General features: G+C 46.8%; 1 long non-coding RNA gene across 2 annotated transcripts in view; it reads left to right on the top strand.

Moving 5' to 3' along the window:
- The first annotated feature begins 1,945 nt into the window (after nucleotides 1–1,945).
- Nucleotides 1,946–23,540, top strand: part of LOC139764458 (uncharacterized) — a 38,741-nt gene continuing 17,146 nt past the window's right edge. The window contains exons 1-2 of one of the 2 annotated variants that reach the window (XR_011716377.1): nucleotides 1,946–2,155; nucleotides 12,590–12,752. This is a non-coding gene — a long non-coding RNA (uncharacterized lncRNA). The remainder of the gene's footprint in view (nucleotides 2,156–12,589; nucleotides 12,753–23,540) is intronic. The other variant, XR_011716376.1, reaches the window with a different exon arrangement.

Genomic DNA, 23,540 nt, shown 5'->3' with positions numbered 1-23,540 from the left:
ATTGGACACATAAGCCATACGTACGTACCTATAATGGTTATCATCACGAATAAACTGAAGATGAAGAAATGTCTTGAATGATTTGTGGAATAAGTTAAACAACACAAAACATCAGTGAAATATGATACGACGTAAAGGAAAAATTGTGTTACAATTGTTCACACCGACAGATCCTTTCCTTCTTAGAACCCCTGACTCTGTTCTGCTCTCGTGGAACATCTCTCTCTCTCTCTCTCTCTCTCTCTCTCTCTCTCTCTCTCTCTCTCTCTCTCTCTCTCTCTCTCTCTCTCTCTCTTAATAATCAGGTGTCTCTCTGTAAACAATGGCATCATTTCATCAGCATGTGTTCTGCTTCATTAAGGTCATGGCTGGTTAGTTTATTAGGAAATTACCACAACTTACAACCCCAAGCCAATTTAAGGAAACTCGTTAAGGGGCAACCAGGCAATTAGGCTGTGTAATCAAGGTTTCCTGATCTTTAAGAAATAGGTCATTTGTTGAAGTTGCCCTTAGATGTGTGTGTGTGTGTGTGTGTGTGTGTGTGTGTGTGTGTGTGTGTTTGTGTGTGTGTGTGTGTGTGTGTGTGTTTTCCCCTCATATGTTCACAGAACATCTGGTCTCAGAGGCTTGGGAACCCAGATGGTAATGAGCTTGCTAAAGGTTATGGCCTAATTACCTGTGTGTCAACTACCAAGTCATCTGTCTCACACGAAGCAAACAGCAGGTGAGTGATCATACAAACACACACAGCATCTGACGACCTGTAGAACCTGTAGAGATTGAACGGCCTGTAGTGACTGTAGAAACCTGTAGAGACTGCAGAATGTGTAGAGAGGCAAGAACCTGTCGTCTGTGGGTCACGTAGAGTCTGATAACTGTAGAACATGTAAGGAGTTAGGAACCAGTAGAGATTGTAGAACATGTGAAACTTGTGAAGGCTTTAGATGGTGGAGACCGTAGTGATGAAGTGATGACCCTGTGTAGACTGTAGAACATGAGGAGGCTGGTGAAGCTGTAGAACATGAGGAGGCTCGTGAAGCTGTAGAAAGTGTAGAACACAGAGAGACTTAGGATCCTGTACGGTGTGAAGGACATGCTGGTGGTCATGATGAACCTGTCCAGATTTTCAGACATATAAAGGCTGACCCAAGCTACACATGAAGGCTGTAGAAAACATAGAGACTGGTGAGCCTGTAGAGAGTTTAAAGACTGTAGAGAACAAGGAACGTGGAATATGAACATATCAGGGACCCTGCACGTACATCATGTAGAACAGTTAGATCATGTAGAACATGTATTGTCTGATGATTCTTGAACAGAGTTTGAAACACGTACATAGATATTATAGAATGCAGAGGTATTTTAGGGTTTGTAGATAATATATAGCATTTAACTCATCTAGAGATTATAGAATTTATAAAAGCTTTAAAACCCATAGAAAGTGTGAGCCTGTAGCGAGTGTGGAAGGTGTGGTTGTTGTCCGATGTGAACCATCGTTGTATGGAGTGTCTGGGAAAACCGTAACACTTTTGGACTGTGTTTACCCTGTAACTCAAGTGCACTGGCCACGCAAATTGTGGAAACCTAATTGTTTTAACATTTTTCAGAAGTGGTGTAGCCTTCATCACACCAGTGTTTACATGGCTACGCCATGTAAACACTCCCATTTTGACAATTGTCTCTCTTAATGACGTAACTCAGCGTCTGTGCTCGTCCACCTGTTTCCCTTTGGCCTTTCCCACCTGACTTGTAGCTGTACAGCCCAACAGTCATTTGGTTAGTTTATTCTGTAATGTACAGTGTACTAGAAGTGTGCTACTCTGATGTCAATATTCGATGAAAGTGTGGGTTGACAGTGAGTGTTCAGTGAGAGTGTGAGCTGGTACAGTCGTTCGCTGAAACCATGAAGCAAGAGAAATGATCGCTGGATGCACCGTTTGCCCTGAGTCGGTAGAGGATTTGCACCGTGAGTGAATCAGTGCTCAGTGGACCCGTCTACCTCCGTGACCACGAACTTGTTAACACGTTCGCAGAGCTTTAACTGCTCTTCATAGTATCTTAGAACTTACCACCTGGACAAGATCGTGTATACTTCATCGGGGGTTGTGATGTGACAACAAGACACAGTGTGTTATCATTGCTGAACTATGATATGGTAAGTACTAGGAGAAGCTAGACACCTACTGAGCCAGGTCGACATTGCTTACCTCTGGTGACGGTTTAACCATAGGGCGACCCGAAGCTGACAACGGCTTGTTTTGAATAGATTTGAACTCTCAGGGGACATGTGTGGTGTACTGGGGTTTGTGTACAATCAATGGACTGAACCAGCGACAGGGGTAAACCAAGGAAGGGTGTGTGGGGCCTGGTTATGGCAAAGGTTTCAAATGATTTTTGTCTCATCTGTATTTATTGTTGAAGATGCAACTCACGTCCCTGATTCATTTCCATTTCTAAAGGAGGAAGACATATGCGATACATTGACACAAGGCTTGAAGATATTCTGTCAGTACTAAATAGAAAGTAAATAAAGATAGCAGGCTCAAATAGTATTCATCCGAAGACGAAGAAAGAGGCGAAAAATGGCTGCTCTTGTCAACAAGTCATTTGCTACAGAGGGAGTTCCCTAGGGCTGGAAGCTTGCTGATGTAACACTTGTATCTAAAATAAGTAATGTAATAAATCACTGCCTGGAAATCATCTTCCAGTTCTTTTACCGTGTGTAGCTGGTCAACGTCTGGAAACTATCATAGTACGTAAGATAGTGGACAATTTAGAGGACCACCACTTAATAAACGATTTTCTGAATGATTTTCGATAAAATCGCTATAATTGATGAATCATTTTGTTTTTATATAATCATTATGCATGATGAAGGTAAGACAGTTGATGTCATCTAGTTAGATTTCCGAAAAAACATTCAATAAAGTTCCACTTCAAAGTTGCGAACGAAAGTAAATTTACATTGTATTGATGGGGTTGTACTTTGATGATTAAGATATTTGTTGACTGGCAGCAAATTAGCGATTAATACTCGAGCCTCAGAATAGTTAGACGTAACGAGTAGTGTACCACAGGGGCAGGTCTTACAGAAAATGGCAGACTATATAGTGATGAACGAAGAACCTACACGTCAGAAAGTAGCCCTTCCGGACGAAAGTGAAAGTGGTTCGATTCCTTGGTTCGAACCGGCCGAGAGTCCGCAGCTTTGAAGCAAGTGCGTCTGATGTGGATCGCTGCCGTTCAAGGGGAACAAGACGGTGAGGAGAGGTAGATTTTCTTTTTCTTTGGTGTTACGAAAAATCAGATAAGAAACAATACAAGCAGCTACTAACGTGTGCCATAGCTGGGGCATAAACAGTATTGTCTCGAGCAAAAGACAACTTCCCCACAAACGGTACGGATGAATCAGTCACCCACTTGAGACTCGGTCGCGTTCGAAACATGCTTCACATGACAATGGGCGAGAAGGGAGTGAGGGACTTGGTGGAGGTGACTTGAATTATAAGATCACAGTTATCATCTGGGTCTCTCACTCCTGACCATTAGTTATTCTTTTATCATTTGTTATCTTGTGATTCAATAATGTCATCTTAGTCTAGAAATTTTCTGATTCTGACAATAATTGTTTGGTTCATAACTGTTTTTGTAAATTCCTTGTTTCATTCGCATTGCACGACCAAGTTCTCTCCATTTAAATTCTTTCTTTGACTGCAGTTTCACTTCTCTTTCATCTTTCTTCTGCAGACTTTCTGGAGTAATTGTAAATGTAAGACCTGCCAATCTTTAGGATCATATAGAGTGAGAGAACATTGTCACCATCACAGTAGCATAAGGTGTATTGTAAAGACTGATGTTATATGTGTATTGTTGTGTGCATATATAAGTATGCTTATGTATAGACGTATGTTTTGGTCTTGTGATTTTATGAATTATCATCCTAATCCAGGAAGTGGATGATCCACAATTGTTCCACCAAAACTGTTGTCTTCATTGTAAGTGATCAATGTTTTGGTTCATATAAGAATCTTGTTTTCATGCATTGTCAATTGTTCTTCCTCTCATTATCGTTTTCATTACATCTATACAGCTGATCCATGACTGTTCACTGCGCTGTTTAAATGACAGTTTTTGTATTGATCTCATATATTGTCACGTGAGCCACACGATGGTCAGAATTGTACTGCTTTATCAGCATTTCCTTGATCACTTATGTTCATCATGTTGCTTCTTTCCCAAGTGTCAAGCAAACGATGACTTTTCATTCGTGAATTAGAATAATAAGCTGCTGGTGTTGTTGTGTCTGAAGGTAGTTATGTTAACTGAGGGCTTGTCAAGTGATGGCCCTTCCCCATGTAAAGCAAGTTGATACAAGCTGATCATTGACTGTGTCTCTGAGAGAATGTTTGTTAACGCATCAGGTCAACATCTGGGATGAAAAGATCGAACCAAATCTTTGGTCTTTTGTTGTTTCGTTTCGTGAGACATTAACTTGGCTCACTCGGCTTCAGGCTCATACAAGACTCTGGCAGGAAGATGATGAAGATGATGTTGCCTCTGGAGACCAAGTGGGAGTGAGAGGCACGTGTCCAGCATCATAACATTACCATCTCTCGACCTGGTTATGGTTCATTACACTGGATAATAGCGACGGAACCTGAAGTAATTATAGACGAGCTTAATGTAAATTCTAATTATTTGTGTTCAATGATTAACCGCTCCCGGGTTCCACGTGCAGCTGGTAACACTGCAGGCTAGAGTCAACATCGCTGGGCTACATCATCGTCAGTAGACGGATGGTCAGCCTCGTCGAAGACCCTCGTAACCCTAAAGGAGTCCACCTTACCCTGCGTCCGCATATAGCACAGCTTCCAGACTGTAGGAGCGTCGTAGATGGGGTCCTGGGGCTGCATAACTAGGCAACTAATTAGTTGATACAGTTGGATAATTTGTATGCATACCTCAGGCATGCAATGAGGGTAAGTTTGTATGCCTGAAACTGACACTGTCACGTCTGGAGGCAAACTCGGAGGCTGAAGGGGTTTGGGGGAAAACGAACCGATTGTATATATGTTCGTAACGGTATATGTGAGGGACCCCTGGCCATCAATGGTGGCTGTGAGTGACCCCTGGCCATCAATGGTGGCTGCGAGGGACCCCTGGCCATCAGTGGTGGCTGCGAGGTACCCGCGTCAGTCAGTGGTGGCTGTTAGGGACCCCAGGCCATCAGCGGTGGCTGCGAGGTACCCGTGTCAGTCAGTGGTGGCTGTGAGGGACCCCAGGCCATCAGTGGTGGCTGTGAGGTATCCGTGGCAGTCAGTGGTGGCTGTGAGGGACCCCTGACCATCAATGGTGGCTGTGAGGGATCCCTGACCATCAATGGTGGCTGCGAGGTATCCGTGGCAGTCAGTGGTGGCTGTGAGGGACCCCAGGCCATCAGTGGTGGCTGTGAGGGATCCCTGACCATCAGTGGTGGCTGTGAGGGATCCCTGACCATCAATGGTGGCTGTGAGGGATCCCTGACCATCAATGGTGGCTGCGAGGTATCCGTGGCAGTCAGTGGTGGCTGTGAGGGACCCCAGGCCATCAGTGGTGGCTGTGAGGGATCCCTGACCATCAGTGGTGGCTGTGAGGGACCCCAGGCCATCAGTGGTGGCTGCGAGGTACCCGTGGCAGTCAGTGGTGGCTGTGAGGTACCCGTGGCAGTCAGTGGTGGCTGTGTGTCCGCTCTGTGCTCAGTCTTTGTGATGTCAGACGTCTCCCATCTGATTGTTCCCGCCAATCATAACCATGTTGATCTCCCGACCGTATTGATCCGAGTGGAACCAATGGCGGAAAAAGTTACTTTTTACACCTTTATGAACCATCTGCTGGAAGGTTTTAAAGTAATGTTAAGGCGGAGGTAACAGGTCTAACTCTCACCTGCAAATCGGATGATTTAGAAAATATTGTACGCATCACTGATTGCTTATACTTCCCTTCAGTAAACTCTCTCGGTTCCAGATAGATGAATCACCGTCTATCTACTAACCTTCGCTCAGCACAGCGGGGTTCACATTTGCTGTAAATTTCCCTGAACCAATTTCTCTCTCCCTTGACTGTGACTGGTAGCTGTCATTTATTCACTAGGGGAGAAACCAGACTTTCCTGTTGCTTCCTTTGTCCTCCGTTGTACAGACGTTAATAACATATAATGGAAACTGGGATGCAGTTCACCCTTACTTCCCAGGTTATTGATAACCAGCTCTAGGTTGGCGTGACATGAATGAGGCTGCAAGTATGAGGAAGCAATTGCTGGCATGATATGAAGGTCGATTATATGAGGAATGACGTGAGATGGTTTATGTGTCTGAAGTCGGCCTCATGCTTCCTTCTACTTCCATCTGGTTTCTCCAGAATGCTGCCTTCCCTCTCCTCATCTCAGACATTGATGTGTTCATTTTCCTAATGATCTTCTTCATCGTCGCCCGGAATTATTGTTAATGATTTACCTCTGCTCCATCATACCCCACAGTGGATGGAATGACCACTCTACTTCCCCCACATTGATCTTCAGCGGACATCACCATCTCTCCCTGCCTCACCACCCACCATCTCCCACAGTGGGTAATGGTATTTTCACTTATCATAAGTACGACAATCTATTTTTTATCCAGGATGAACATGAAGTTTGTTCAAGTCTCCAAGTACATCACCACACACAACACATACATCAGCAACACAAACAACATAATAACACGAGGAACCACACAAAATCACACAGCAATCTGCAGTATATGAGAGAGACACCTAACTCATCTATCATTACTGTACCAAGAATCTACTGTATTCCAGATGTTTTCAACTTTAGATCACAAATCAGCTGTATCAACATACAGCTCAGGGACAATGATTAATGTGATCAGTAAGAGATGTATCTGATTATTATGAGCATCGGTGGCTCCTCCCTCACTGCCAACATGATCGACACCAACACCACCACTTCTCCACCACTACACCACCACCACTTCTCCACCACTACACCACCACCACTTCTCCACCACTACACCACCACCACTTCTCCACCACTACACCACCACCACTTCATCACTACTCCATCTCCTCCACTGATCTCCCACTGCCGTCACCCAGTTACCGGTGGGTGTTCCCGGCAGTTGGGTCTTTGATGCAGTAATGTGTTTATGTGTGACATATTGGAAGGGCTGCTCCTCACGCTCAGTCTCAAGCTCCCACTTGACTGTGGGTCACTGAGCTAGTGTGTGTGTGTGTGTGTGTGTGTGTGTGTGTGTGTGTGGCTGGATCATATCACACATATTGTTGGTTGATCATGTGTCATGTCATTATGGAAAAATTATGTCGAGTTTGAGGACCATTTTAAAATGCATGTGGAATTCGTGTACATGTGATGTTGCAGGAGGCTCACACATCCCCTCCACCTGCCCAGGGCTTACTCCGCACCGGTGTGTCGGTGTGCGTAGTGACGGTGTGCGTAGTGACGGTGTGACGGTGTGCGTAGTGACGGTGTGACGGTGTGCGCTGTGATGTAACTGTTTGTTCTTTCCCGGCGTGTGCCTCCTGTTGACTCCCGGGCCGGCCCCTAGACCAGCTCCCAGGTTCAGGTTTAGCCGCTGCTCAGGAGTCAGACGAGGATAATCTGGGTGACCTAACCTAACCTAACCTAACCTAACCTAACCTAACCTAACGATTCAGAGCCTCGCACCAGATGACATGAACCCGTCACATAGTATTGGTAGTGAGCAGGGGTCGCATCCACGCTCCCTGCATCATTCAGACAACACAACAATTTACACACAGGACATTGCAGTCCACAAGTTGTCTGGTGTTGGGGGAAACCCACAGTCTCTTCTACTGGTTGAGGAAGGTGGACGCTTCGGTCTGTTGTAAAATGTTGCCACAAACGTCAGAGGAGGAGTAGATCTAACTCACATACCAGAGGTGAGGAATGAGTGTGATGACACAAGGTACATACATGGTGGATCATCCTTCATGTAAACTGTCACCAAGTGGGAGGAACTCAGGTCTCTCTTCATGAAAACTTACTTCGATGTTGAGGTCGATTAACATTGACCGTTGTTGATTATGATTCTCTCTCTCTCTCTCTCTCTCTCTCTCTCTCTCTCTCTCTCTCTCTCTGCGTTCGTGGACGTCACACTTGGGTTTTGTGTTGCGTGTGGACACTTGTGATGAAGTTAGCGGATCGTGCTGTGGCCATCCCGTCGTAACGGCCGCCTATTATGTCCCACGACGCAGGTGGTCGAGTGGTGACCGGCTGGCTGGCTGCTTCCAGTATTGGCAGGCGTGGCTAAGGTGTACGTACGTACGTAGACGACTTACGTTAAGTTGGACAAAGATTCGCTCCATCGAGAACTTAGTTTAACTTACAGGTAAGGGATCCAACCGTCATTCTGGCCAGGGTGAGGGTCACTTGTGTGCTGGGTCGTTGGGCCACCTTATCCCAGGTGGTCTGGCGTCAGTGTAATGACCAGGAACACGTGACTAATGACACATATGAACCAGCACAGTAGGCACCCTGCCTGGTCCAGCCGCCACAGAAAAGGCCACGTCACACATGATTAGCGGTGGTGGTGGTGGTGGAGAGGCAGCTAGCGGTGGTGGTGGTGGTGGAGAGGCAGCTAGCGGTGGTGGTGGTGGTGGAGAGGCAGCTAGCGGTGGTGGTGGTGGAGAGGCAACTGGTGGTGTTGGTGTTGGTGGTGGAGAGACATCCGGCGGTATCAGTGGTGGTGGAACAGCTAGTGTTGGTCAACATCAAGGTGGTGGTGGTGGTGGAGGAGAGACACATAGGGAGGGGTGGGAGAAGAGACACATAAGGAGGGGTGGGAGGAAGAGACACATAAGGAGGGGTGGGAGGAAGAGACACATAAGGAGGGGTGGGAGGAAGAGACACATAGGGAGGGATGGAGGAAGAGACACATAAGGAGGGGTGGGAGGAAGAGACACATAGGGAGGGATGGAGGAAGAGACACATAAGGAGGGGTGGGAGGAAGAGACACATAGGGAGGGGTGGGAGGAAGAGACACATAGGGAGGGATGGAGGAAGAGACACATAAGGAGGGGTGGGAGGAAGAGACACATAAGGAGGGGTGGGAGGAAGAGACACATAAGGAGGGGTGGGAGGAAGAGACACATAGGGAGGGGTGGGAGGAAGAGACACATAGGGAGGGATGGGAGGAAGAGACACATAGGGAGGGATGGAGGAAGAGACACATAGGGAGGGATGGAGGAAGAGACACATAAGGAGGGGTGGGAGGAAGAGACACATAGGGAGGGGTGGGAGGAAGAGACACATAGGGAGGGGTGGGAGGAAGAGACACATAGGGAGGGATGGGAGGAAGAGACACATAGGGAGGGGTGGGAGGAAGAGACACATAGGGAGGGATGGGAGGAAGAGACACATAGGGAGGGATGGGAGGAAGAGACACATAAGGAGGGGTGGGAGGAAGAGACACATAGGGAGGGATGGGAGGAAGAGACACATAGGGAGGGATGGAGGAAGAGACACATAGGGAGGGATGGGAGGAAGAGACACATAGGGAGGGATGGAGGAAGAGACACATAGGGAGGGATAGGAGGAAGAGACACATAGGGAGGATGGGAGGAAGAGACACATAGGGAGGGGTGGGAGGAAGAGACACATAGGGAGGATGGGAGGAAGAGACACATAAGGAGGGGTGGGAGGAAGAGACACATAGGGAGGGATGGGAGGAAGAGACACATAAGGAGGGGTGGGAGGAAGAGACACATAGGGAGGGGTGGGAGGAAGAGACACATAGGGAGGGATGGGAGGAAGAGACACATAAGGAGGGGTGGGAGGAAGAGACACATAAGGAGGGGTGGGAGGAAGAGACACATAAGGAGGGGTGGGAGGAAGAGACACATAGGGAGGGGTGGGAGGAAGAGACACATAAGGAGGGGTGGGAGGAAGAGACACATAGGGAGGGGTGGGAGGAAGAGACACATAGGGAGGGGTGGGAGGAAGAGACACATAGGGAGGGATAGGAGAAAGAGACACAGAGGGAGGGCTGGGAGGAAGAGACACATAGGGAGGGGTGGGAGGAAGAGACACATAGGGAGGGGTGGGAGGAAGAGACACATAGGGAGGGATGGGAGGAAGAGACACATAGGGAGGGGTGGGAGGAAGAGACACATAGGGAGGGGTGGGAGGAAGAGACACATAGGGAGGGGTGGGAGGAAGAGACACATAGGGAGGGATGGAGGAAGAGACACATAGGGAGGGGTGGGAGGAAGAGACACATAGGGAGGGGTGGGAGAAGAGACACATAGGGAGGGGTGGGAGAAGAGACACATAGGGAGGATGGGAGGAAGAGACACATAGGGAGGGGTGGGAGGAAGAGACACATAGGGAGGGATGGGAGGAAGAGACACATAGGGAGGGATAGGAGAAAGAGACACATAGGGAGGGATGGGAGGAAGAGACACACAGGGAGGGATGGGAGGAAGAGACACATAAGGAGGGGTGGGAGGAAGAGACACATAGGGAGGGGTGGGAGGACATGGCTGGAATGTTGAGATATGGAGGAAAGAGAATCCGCTGCACATGCCAGTATGATGGTCAGAAGCTGCACATGTCAGTATGATGGTCAGAAGCTGCACATGTCAGTATGATGGTCAGAAGCTGCACATGTCAGTATGATGGTCAGAAGCTGCACATGTCAGTATGATGCTCAGAAGCTGCACATGTCAGTATGATGGTCAGAAGCTCCACATGTCAGTATGATGGTCAGAAGCTGCACATGTCAGTATGATGCTCAGAAGCTGCACATGTCAGTATGATGCTCAGAAGCTGCACATGTCAGTATGATGCTCAGAAGTTGCACATGTCAGTATGATGCTCAGAAGCTGCACATGTCAGTATGATGCTCAGAAGTTGCACATGTCAGTATGATGCTCAGAAGCTCCACACGTAATGTGATGAACAATTGTAATGAAACTGTTTCTGAATGTTGACCCAGATGACCCTAGTAGTGACAGCTGACACGCCAGGTAGGACAGGTCAGGTTCCGTGAAGCAGCTTTTGAGTGGAGAAGCTTCAGGATCTACAGACACCAGAACGATGGCTTGTTTCCCACCAGGAAACTGTTGATGAGTCCATCTGGGTCACAGAGAGAGAGGTCAACCAGAACGTTTGGTACAGTACACGAAAGAGGAGACTGACCTTGAACAGCCGGTACATTGAGTAGCGGACTTCCTTGGTCAGCCGGTACATCTGTGAAAGGTCCATATCCAATCCTCAGCGAGTAAGAGAACCAGTCTTACGTGAGGTACCAACCTGTCACTTTGCCTCTCTCTTGACCCAGATCTTCTTGACGTAGGATTGCTGTACATCCACCAAATTCATAGGAGTGTCTTATCACCAACATAAATTCCTATGTGTTCATCAACACAGAAAGAGACTCTATATGTGAGTTGCAGCCTCATGCTCAGATTCCAGGTGTAAACGCTCGTCAGCTGATCCTTCCATACGAAACAAAGTGACTGTACCACCGTGAGAGCGACCGACCACGTATGTATGTATGTCTTGAGAACCAAACTCTGGGTTCTTTACAGTAAGGCAAGTCGATACTGAGACACTTCCAAGATCTCCTCCAGGTCGAGATTTCGGTATTGTTCACTGATGTATCATATCTAGTTGATGTAACATCCTCTGACATGCGCATGAATGGATTAAGACAACAACATCTGTCACAGTAAGTGTGAATGTTGTAACAGTTTGGCACCGTCGCACGACCCTCTGTTTCAGTGCCGTCTAAAGTTATCCATTCGTATTATCTTCCTGTCATAGAGGAGGGGATTGTATCTACTGGTGGTCTCCAGCGAGGGTCGTCTCACGGTGCTACATTCTTGTTGTGACAACAACACGATACACACAGATGATGACCCTTGCTGGTGTGGTCTTAGACGCACGTAACTGGACCCCAGTCCTAGGCTCCCATGTGCTCTGATGGACCCCTACACCTCGGTATTGACGTCTTCCATCACCTAACTGGAAATTCTGATTCCATGCTCTCCCTCTGAGGAGTCCTCTTCGTCGGAGATTGTGGTATCCACGAAAGATTCAACTGAATGATCATTGTTATGACCTTCGGTGAATCAGCCAGATTCTGGCCCTCACAAGTAAAGCTCCGTAAAGTCTGCAATCTCTTCATCAGTTGATTATCTGTCAACTGTTCCAGGGGTGTCTTAGTTATCATACAGTTAGTTAAGAATGAATCTAAATTTGACAAGTTTTTACCTATCTTGCTATCCATAAGGTGTAGTCAAGCTAATGCCTGGACTCTCTGTTAAGATGACGTATGAGGTCAGTATGTTGCAGAGATAATGTATTACGTCGTGCCACTACTTGGTCAGGATATTGCCACGCTGTACGATCGCCAGCCACTCTACCTTGGCGTGAACAGCACCTAACCTAACCTGACCTGACCTGACCTGACCTGACCTGACCTATTGCATGCTAGGCACGTGTTCTCTACCTCCGAAATGTTTGTGCCCACTGAAGTGATCTTTGTCTAATTTCATTCATGTTTTCCAGGAAACTCCCAGGATTCCAGCGGGAGTGATCCATGATGACCTGAGGGAGGGTCAGAGACCCGAGGTTAGCGTCGCGTCCCTGAGCCTCGAATGTGGCGTCCACCGCCGCTGTGACTGACATCACGACCTGGGGCTGGCGTCTCAACGCAATATGATGATGTAAGGTCAGTGATGGAAGTGCTAACTACCACTACAACTAGCAGTAGACGATTCCGAACGATCCATTGGTATTGTTATGTTTCCCTCCTGCTAGGCGTCCGTCATGCATCCCTCCCGTTACACAAAGCACTTGTAACGCAAGCAATCCCATCTGTCACGCTACACAGGTTACCCACCATATATCTCCCCTGTCACATAACAGACCCGACGTATGACCGCACAAAACGCTCGCAAGAAGAAACATGCCGTCACACACAAACCCGTCACACAAGCCATCAACAACCGCCCCCACACAACCGGCTCGCCACACAACCGGCCCGCCACACAACCGGCCCGCCACACAACCGGCCCGCCACACAACCGGCCCGCCACACAACCCTCCGCCACACAACCGGCCGCCACACAACCCTCCGCCACACAACCGGCCCGCCACACAACCCTACGCCACACAACCCTCGCCACACAACCGGCCCCCACACAACCGGCCGCCACACAACCCTCGCCACACAACGGCCCCACACAACCCTCCCGCCACACAACCGGCCCGCCACACAACCCTACCGCCACACAACCGGCCCGCCACACAACCCTCCCACCACACAACCGGCTCGCCACACAACCGGCCCGCCACACAACCGGCCCGCCACACAACCGGCCCGCCACACAACCGGCCCGCCACAACCGCCGCCACACAACCGCGCCGCCACACAAACCGGCCCCCGCCACACAACCGGGACCCGCCACACAACCGGCTCGCCACACAACCGGCTCGCCACACAACCGGCCCGCCACACAACCGGCCCGCCACACAACCGGCCCGCCACACAACCCTCCGCCACACAACCGGCCCGCCACACAACCGGCTCGCCACACAACCCTCCCGCCACACAACCGGCCCGCCACACAACCGGCCCGCCACACAACCCTCCCACCACACAACCGGCTCGCCACACAACCGGCCCGCCACACAACCCTCAGTGTATAGTGAGAGTAACTCATTCTACGCTGGACCAACGTCACCAAATATTATTGGCTATTGTTAATCCAGGCAAAAAAATGCAAACAATAAAATGTTTTTAGGGAAGTTGATTGGTTTGTGCCAGATCTCTAAATTTGCCATTAATTTTTCTATTATAAGCCATTCTGGCACAGCCAGGCTCGCTGTTTCGTTAACAACAAAGGGAATGTATCTGTTGTATTTAGTGGACATCTGTGCTTCGTGGGTGAGCGAACATTAAGCCAGCTTAGATATGTGAACTTATTGAACAAAGTTATCAAACCAAACCTAAAAGTATGATGTTGTTCAGTGTTCTGTTAACCTGTGTGTTTTGCAAGACACATTCTCTGGCTCGCGCGCGCGCGCATACACTCGCTCCTCGTAAGTACATTGACGCGTTGGTTTACATACTCTGCCCCCCCCCCCCCCCCCCCTCCAGCCCTGCCTCGTTAGGATGGAACGAATATATCAACTTTTAAGCCGACCTTTGTAATAGTGTTAAAAAGTTGCAATTAGACTCAACCTGTCAATCACACAAAATTACGTCTAATTAAAAATACATATTGAACTTCCCCGATGACGATGAGTTTTGTAGATATCATGATTGCAAGAGCATTACCCACCCACACTGGATGTTTCCTCTCAGTGTAATGTTCTACGTCAGTGTTGGTCATGATACTGACAAGAATAATACGTCAGGTTATCTGGGTGAGCCAGAAGAACGCTTGGAGGATTGTGGCCAGCCAGTGATGGTGTTTTGACTCATGGATCACACACGATTTAGAGACTCAGATATAGAGATATCTCCCACACTGAAGACATCTGGAAGCTGTTATTCCAGTATATCTCAGATTTACTCTCACCTTCTTCCTCTGACGTTCCACCAGACATAGACACCAAGGTTTGGAGTTTCTCCCTCGAGTCTGCCACCAAACTCTTGTCATCTGCAAACAGCAACACAATCATCTTCCAGCTCCAGCATGCTGTACACTCGTCCTTCTCACTTAGACTCCTGCATCTACCTCCCTCAACACTCCGTCCACGACCTGATAATACTACCCTAGCGACACCAGACACCTTCATACACAGAAGCGTCTTGTATCTTCCGTGTTCCTCTCGTTATCAGTGTTAGACACACTTCACGATCTTCCACACATCCCTCGGTTCCTCCTCCATGGTAATATGACCAGCTACTGTGGGGAGTCAGGCCAGCTAACCATCAGCACTGGCACGTCCCTCCGTACCCGTCCTACGTTTAACCAACTGAACATTCCCAAACCATTCTCCTCCCTTACCCTTGAGCTCAGTTCTACTCAGTACATCCATGATCCTCTCCCCGAGTATATCCCTCCTCAACTCTCCCTCCTCCTCCTCTTGGTTACAACCACATCTCCAGCCTGATCCTTCGGGGATCCGCCACATGACGCCAACTGGTGTAGGGACATCAGTTTGCCACACGCCTCACGTGGGGCACAATCACTGACACGCCTCCGTCAGGGAGGCTACTGGTGGTGCCCTTACAGTAGGTGTCGTGCGAGATCACCTGAGGTGAGAACCTGGCGTGGGTGTTCGTTATCTTGTATTTGTCTTATCATCATAAGGTGACACACTGATGACAAACAAACAAACAGCGGCAATCTTATTGATGATTAGAAAACGGAGGACACGGCGTTTGCTGTTGAGGTATTATGCTTTATCAACACCTTCTGTATTTATTCTTCGACTGAAAATAACATTAAAAACACTATAACAAATAATGGTAGGGTTAATAATTTCACCTGGTGTTTAAACGACTTTTTTCCGAAGATGAACAGTTTGATAACTTTGAAGAGCAGATCCTCTTATAAATATCATAGTTTACATACGAGGAACTTCCCTCTCCGGTCAACCAAACATCGTCAAATGCGTATTATTATCTTCCATTTATAATGTTGTGAAGAATACAGCACTGACATAATTCTCATAAAGTTTAAACGTTCAGATGTGATGTTAATTATGAAGTCGTTCAAACATGATCTCAGGAGATGAAAGATCATACAAGTGTTCCAGTTGGCAACTAAATATGAGACAGGTCACCTCACTCTCCCTCAGTCTGCCAGAAAAACCTACAAGTTTACGTCCAATGAAAAGTTTTCCTGTCGGTCAGGTGGAGCAGTAGAGCTGCCAGCCTCACACGTAGAAGATGGGAAATGATTTACGGCTAAACACTAGATGTTGACCACACTGCCAGCCACCCACACAACACCACCATCCACCCACACAACACCACCAACCACCCACACAACACCACCAACCACCCACACAACACCACCAACCACCCACACAACACCACCAGCCACCCACACAACACCACCAGCCACCCACACAACACCACCAGCCACCCACACAACACCACTAGCCACCCACACAACACCACCAGCCACCCACACAACACCACCAGCCACCCACACAACACCAGCCACTTACGAAGACAACGCTGTCGAGAAGCTTAAGGCAACTGTGTACCAAGTTAGTTGGTTGTCTGAAATCCGGCGCTCGAGAACTGGCTGATCTGTAGCCCCCCCCCCCCTCTCTCTCTCTCTCTCTCTCTCTCTCTCTCTCTCTCTCTCTCTCTCTCTCTCTCTCTCTCTCTCTCTCTCTCTCTCCTTTCAACCCCTCAAAAATGATGGAACATTCTTTCCCATGGACAGGGAAACCCCTCACTCTCAGTTTGTGTAACCCATCTTCCAGAGTGATCCGAAGTGTCGGATGTGTTACGCCCAACTTTTCCCTGACGGTCGTAGTTCAGGTAATGTGAGCCCGGCAGTTAGTCTTACTTGAGATGATGTAGCCAAGTTTGCAGAGTGGAAACCCTGGTGAAGGGGGTCGTCCCTGTCCCTCTGTATGCTGGGTCAGTCTTGGCGTCGCCTGCTTGTACCTTGTTGACATGGCAGATGCACGTGATTACCCGTTTAACTTACTTGATTCTGACAACTTTTGCCCACGAGGTGGGAGCTCCACGCTCACATTGTCTGGCCCCTTTTTTTCTGTTGAAAGAAATCTTCGCCACATCTTGGAAACACTTCTGTTGTTCGACCTCCACTTCTGTACATCCTTCGTACATCAAGGAATTGTTCTGTGTAAACATTATCATTGAGGTTTAGGAACTTTGTCACGAACTGTTTACTCTTCTTTTATCCAGTGTGGACGAACTGAGGTTTCTCCTCTTAACTCATCCTATGTAACTGATGTTACCATTCTTACTGCATTCCTTTACATCTTCCTCAGCAATGATTATGAGACCAGACTGGTGGAAGTCTCGTGACTATATCTTGCCAAACATCTCGTCATCTATGTACTTGAAGGTGGATTTGACACTGACATACACAGGGCTTTTGTTTTTCACAGTTCTTCATATGTGACATTCTAGTAATACTACCATCGTGGGGTCACATCCTGTTTGTCTCGTTCTAGGTTCCTTACGATATTGTCTCCGTAAATTCCTTACCATTTCAATGACGTACATTTTTCTAGGACAAATGTTATGTAACTTTCTTCTGACCATTGAGGTAGGACAGAAAGAATTCTACTTCCGTAATTCCCGCGTTTTGTAGAAAGCGACTAACGGGAGCGGAGGGCTGGAAACCCGCCCTTTTTTGTATTTCAATTTCTGAAATGGGAAACAGAAGAAGGAGTCAAGTGGAGAGCACTCCTCCTCCTCAAAGGCTCAGATTTGGGTGTCTGAATGTGTGTGGATGTAACCAATAAGAGAAGAAACGAGAGATAGGTAGTATGTTTGAGGAATAAACCTGGATGTTCTGGCTCTGAGTGACACGAAGCTCAAGGATAAAGGGAAGAATGATCTTTAGACACCTTTGAAGTAGTCAGGGGTTGGTGAAAGGACCAGAGCTAAGGAAGGATTGGCACTACTGAAGCAGTTGTGGGAATATGTGATAGAATGTAAGGAAGAAAATTATAGATTGATGTAGTTAAAACAGAAAGTGGTTAGTGAAAGATGGGTGGTTATAATTATTGGCGCTAATGTATCTGGCTTTGAGACCATATGGGCAAAAGGTTTGGAAGCGGTTGAATTAGTGTGTCAGTAATCTCAGTGCGCGAGACCAGGTGTTATTGATGGGTGATTTAAATGCAAAAGTAAGTAATGTGGCAGTGGAGGGTATAATTGGTGTGCATGAGGTATTCAGTATTATGAATGGAAATGGTGAAGAGCTTGTAGAGTTGTGTGTTGAAAAAAAGACTGAAGATTAGGAATACTTGGTTCTAAAATAAAGAGATATACACAAGCATACGTATGTGAGAGTAGGAGAGATGGTCAACGGGCATTATTAGATTACGTATTGATTGATAGGCGTGTAAAAGAGAGCCTTTTGGATGTAAATGTGTTGAGCGGGTCAGCTGGTGGGATGTCTGATCACTGTCTTTCGGAGGCGAGGGTGAAGATTTGCAGAGGTTTTCACAAAAGAGGAGACAGTGTCGGGGAGAAGAGAGTGGCGCATTTAACTGTGAGTGCTACAGCGCCGCTGACGAGGGAGAAACATGTAACCTCTCATTGGTCAGCCTTCTTACGGTCACGGATCTCACTACTTATTGTTGCGTGTGTCCCAGCTACACGCTTAGGTACTTCACTAACACAAGCATTCTCGAAGACGAAGGCAAAACTATACCTTTAGAGAGAGAGAGAGAGAGAGAGAGAGAGAGAGAGAGAGAGAGAGAGAGAGAGCACAAATAAGTGCCGCCAAACTTTTCCAGTTTGGCTTCGTGATTATGCTAATATGATGCAGAAGAAGCCTTGCTCCTGAATTCAATCTTGCTGTTTTGATTAGTTTGAATACCAGTTTGATCCTGTCTAGGTTTCCATGGAAACTTTTTTGTTAATGTTACATAGGTATCCTGAGGGATTAATGTTTACTTAAACATGTTTGATAATCAACAAGAGATTATCACTGAGGTTATCATGGATAATCATCACGTAGTTACTGCTATGTAAACATGGCAGACTTGGTGGGAAATCTCCAACACTCGTTTTCTTCCCTGCTGCTCTTATCCTGCTCTTACTGGTACACAAAGCGTTAATCCTTCATCACTCTCAGTACGTCACCTACGTAAAGTCATGTCTCCTGGGCGAAGTAGATGTGTCGATGTTTTCAATGTTGTTCCTTCAGTGGTCGATGGGCAATGTTCCACTCGACTTCCCTCATTACTCGACAGTGTTTCTATTCCTTTTTCTCCGTGAGTCGACAGACAAAGTTTCTTCCTCTTCTGTTTCCACATGACTCATAAGACAGTGTCTTCATTCATATTCCTCCAGATGTCAACAGAGTGTTTCCACTCCTGTTTCCTTCATGTATAGTGGTATTATAAAGCAGAAAAATGGGTGGTTCCAGTTCTTGGGGAAATCACGAGTAAAAGACTTTCGAGGTGTGTGTTGCTGGGTATGACGCGGTGTGAAGCAGCAACAGACGGACACACGAGATCGAAGTAGTAACTGATGCATCATGGTATCCAGCGTGCTCCTTCCTCCTCTCTTGAGCTGCTGCGTCTGTCACGTCCTCCGGGAGATGGTTGTCTTCCTCTCTACTTGGGCTGCACATCTCACTATCATATCTTTTCTTCTCACCTTCACTTCTTAGATTCTTCATTTTCCCTCTCATAACTTCTCTCGTTATCACGATAGTTAGAATTCCTATTTATCTGTTTCTTGTTCATGAGGTCTGTCATGTTCCTCTCATCTCTGGGAACTGGAGGCTGACCAGGAGCCCCTGGGTCGGGTCCTGCTCTCCCTCGTCGCCTGCAGGGTTTCTTAACTTGTAGTTTCCTGTGTTAGGTGTTGCTCGTCTCGCGAAATTCGCTTCTACTTCCTTCTCTCATTTTCCTATCCCTTCCTTTTCCACGTATGACTACAGAGGTTCTAGAGTCTTTTCCTGTGTCGCATATTTGACAAGCCTGTGTCACATGTTCAGCATTTTTCGTGTCTATTTTAGTGATGCGAGGAAACGTCAGCGAGTTCATACTGGGAGGAAATAGTCAGTAAAGATCATTGTCACTAAATACTGACAACACTGAACGTTCACATGTTACGTGAACATCTTCCTACAACGTCTGGGTCTCCCACGAATGACTCATTTAAAAGTTTGGGTGTCCGCTGAACGTATTAAATAAACGCTTGAGTGTCCGCTGAACGTTTTCTTTCGTTTGAGTGTCCGCCAAACGTTTTCTTTAAAGGTTTAGGTTTTTGACAGATAAGTGCTTAAAATCCTATTAGACAACTTAATAAACGTCAGGGTGGCATTTAACCTAAACGTCTGTGTGGTATTTAATATAAACGTCTGTGTAGCATTAAACCTAAACGTCTATGTGGCATTTAAGATTCTCTCTACACGCTTACTTGTCAATATGTTTGTAACTGAACCACTTGGTGGCCAAGACTGTTTGACCTAACTTACTGTTCTGATCGTAGGAGTCAGTATAACATTTGTTGATATATTCAATCATTCTTCGCCTGTCCTCTCTGGGTGTCATGTTAAAGGGTATTTTGGTGGCGTTTAAGGTAACAATTTCCCTTATCATTTCTTCATCTTTGTGTCGAGTGGATGAGATCGACCGTCGGGTGGTAACGCCTGGTTCTTGGTGGGCAGATCTGATGGTTCAGCCAACCCGACCATGGTCGTACGTGCGAACCATCATTACTGGTCGTGCCTCTGTATATACTGGTTCAAGAACCTGTCGATCTACAAGCTTGCCTGGCGAGGAGCGCTGGTTGACTCGTGTGTTCCACTGATTCATGTTGTTTCGTTCATATGTTGCAACTCTGGTTCGAAAGTGTCAAAAACTTTTGCAATAACTTAAAAATCGGTGGTCCATTTTCATGATTTGTTAACGCTGTTTTCCATCCTTAAATCTACCGCTAAACCAGACTTAAACCCTGACCTGACCTGACCTTTTATGATACTGATAAGTCTCCTTTTGAAAGGTCAAGAAACGTAGTGTGGAAATACAAGGGACTTGTTCCTGCATACTATTTTGTCTTCCATAAAAGAATTTACGATAAGTCGACTTTACCATTAATGAACGATCAAAATATAACAAATTTTTGTTCTTTTAGGAGTAGTTCTGAAAACTGTCGCCAGACAAGAAAAGACTTATTTAATAAGTAATTTTCAACTATTGCTTATTCATATTTTGTTCATTAAGGACCAACCACGTTGACTTGTTCTTACAAAACTGCCAAAAACACTTGAATCTGTGAGAAATCTTCAGCTTGTGAGTAAGGCACAGTCAGCTGGTTGACACGTGAGCAGCCAAGCAAGCAGTCAGAGGTTGGAACACAAGTACCTGAGTCAGGTGGCTGAGTGGCGTTGCCCTGATATGGTGTCACAAATCCAGCCTGCACCTGGCTGTGAGAGGAAGGGAAAGCACAAGCCATCCTCCTCCTCTTCCTACTCCTCCTCCTCTTTCCTCCTCCTCCTCTTCCTCCTCCTGTCCTTCCTCGTTGTCATCGTTCATGCTCACGTCTCTCATCAAGCCCATCTTCACCTGCTGGCCACCAGGAAGGTGAGTGACGGCAGCGCAGCGAAGCTGCAATTCAGGGACTGTTAAGTGTCACTCCTTCGACCCAAGTGACATTCTTTTCTTTCTACCTCACTTACGCGTTGGACTGTGACATTCAGTCGACATACATGCTTCTCTCTCTCTCTCTCTCTCTCTCTCTCTCTCTCTCTCTCTCTCTCTCTCTCTCTCTCTCTCTGCGCCCATCATTCGTTAATTAGACTACGTTTTTTTTTTTACAAACTTCCTGATTGCTTCACATCGAAAATGAATGCAAATGAAATTCAGTGAATTTGGTACAGAAATCTTCGTTTATTAGAAATCATCGACAACCATCAAACAAGATATTACTCACCTTCCTTCCATGACATATTGCTGGGGAAATATTTCTATTTACTTTGTGAATGATCAAATAATGTCATATGGAAGTCTGTCTGTATGTTTGCATATCTCCTAACACATTAGCTTTGTTTGCATGATGCTATCTTATGTTGCTCCTGTGTATCTTATGTTGCTCCTGTGTATCTTATGTTGCTCCTGTGTATCTTATGTTGCTCCTGTGTATCTTATGTTGTTCCTGTGTATCTTACATTGCTCCTGTGTATCTTATGTTGTTCCTGTGTATCTTATGTTGCTCCTGTGTATCTTATGTTGTTCCTGTGTATCTTATGTTGTTCCTGTATATCTTATGTTGCTCCTGTGTATCTTATGTTGTTCCTGTGTATCTTATGTTGTTCCTGTATATCTTATGTTGCTCCTGTGTATCTTATGTTGCTTCTGTGTATATTATGTTGCTCCTGTGTATCTTATGTTGTTCCTGTATATCTTATGTTGCTCCTGTGTATCTTATGTTGTTCCTGTGTATCTTATGTTGTTCCTGTGTATCTTATGTTGTTCCTGTGTATCTTATGTTGCTCCTGTGTATCTTATGTTGCTCCTGTGTATCTTATGTTGCTCCTGTGTATCGTGAGACCAGTTCCCAGGTGGAGGCCGGGAGCAAGGCAGACAGCGACCAGGATGCGACAGTTCAAGTCCAAGTTTGGGACGTTGTTCACGTAAGCTGCCTCCCCACTGCCTATACTGCACGTAGACCTACCACAACACAAGTCTCAGTCATGTAATACAGTGTTCTGTGTGAACGCTCGCAGCACACGTCACACATTCTCCGAGTTAGAGACGACTGTGTTGGAAGATAATGATCACGTCATTAGTATTTTGTAATCTTGGTTAATTCTCGTAAGTAGGAGTTTCTTGCTGGCCGAATGCGTCATCCCTGGGTACAGTGTATTGTACAGCGTTGTGATATAACGTGAGTGATGGTGTCTACCTCCTTGTTATCCAAGTCCTGTGCTGAAAACTGCTGCTATTGTTGTTGATAATATCGAGTTTATTTGTGTAGAAATCAAAGATAAGTTTCGAAAGAAAATAACAGTAAAGTTAGTTTATACATTCCTGACCCTACGAGTGACCCGTGTGTCCCCGCTCCTGACCCTACGAGTGACCCGTGTGTCCCCACTCCTGACCCTACGAGTGACCCGTGTGTCCCCACTCCTGACCCTACGAGTGACCCGTGTGTCCCCACTCCTGACCCTACGAGTGACCCGTGTGTCCCCGCTCCTGACCCTACGAGTGACCCGTGTGTCCCCACTCCTGACCCTACGAGTGACCCGTGTGTCCCCACTCCTGACCCTACGAGTGACCCGTGTGTCCCCGCTCCTGACCCTACGAGTGACCCGTGTGTCCCCGCTCCTGACCCTACGAGTGACCCGTGTGTCCCCGCTCCTGACCCTACGAGTGACCCGTGTGTCCCCGCTCCTGACCCTACGAGTGACCCATGTGTCCCCGCTCCTGACCCTACGAGTGACCCGTGTGTCCCCACCTCAAATATCGTGTCCGGTTTTGTTCCCATTTTCCATAAGACACAGACAGAATGAACGAAGGACGGAGACCAGCTACCAAGATGATACCAGTCTTATGAGAGCCGATTGTACAACTTAAATTTATGTAGTTAAGACAAGATGAAGAGGTGGTCTGATGTAAATATTGTACGTTATCTAAGATTGTTTTCACTCGTATTAATGGGTACAAACTCGTGGGCAAACGTTTTATCTCGTATGAAGGGAAGTCATTTTTCTTCAACCGGATTGTTAACATATGGAATGATTTACTAATGAGAGTGGTTGAAAGTAGTACCATCGATACGTTAAGAATAAACTTGACAAACATTTTGCTTTAAATCTTTGAGTGTAAA

Source organism: Panulirus ornatus, chromosome 50 (genome assembly GCF_036320965.1).
Source record: "Panulirus ornatus isolate Po-2019 chromosome 50, ASM3632096v1, whole genome shotgun sequence".
Lineage (NCBI taxonomy): Eukaryota > Metazoa > Arthropoda > Malacostraca > Decapoda > Palinuridae > Panulirus > Panulirus ornatus.
This window is presented reverse-complemented; position numbering and strand designations above follow the sequence as displayed.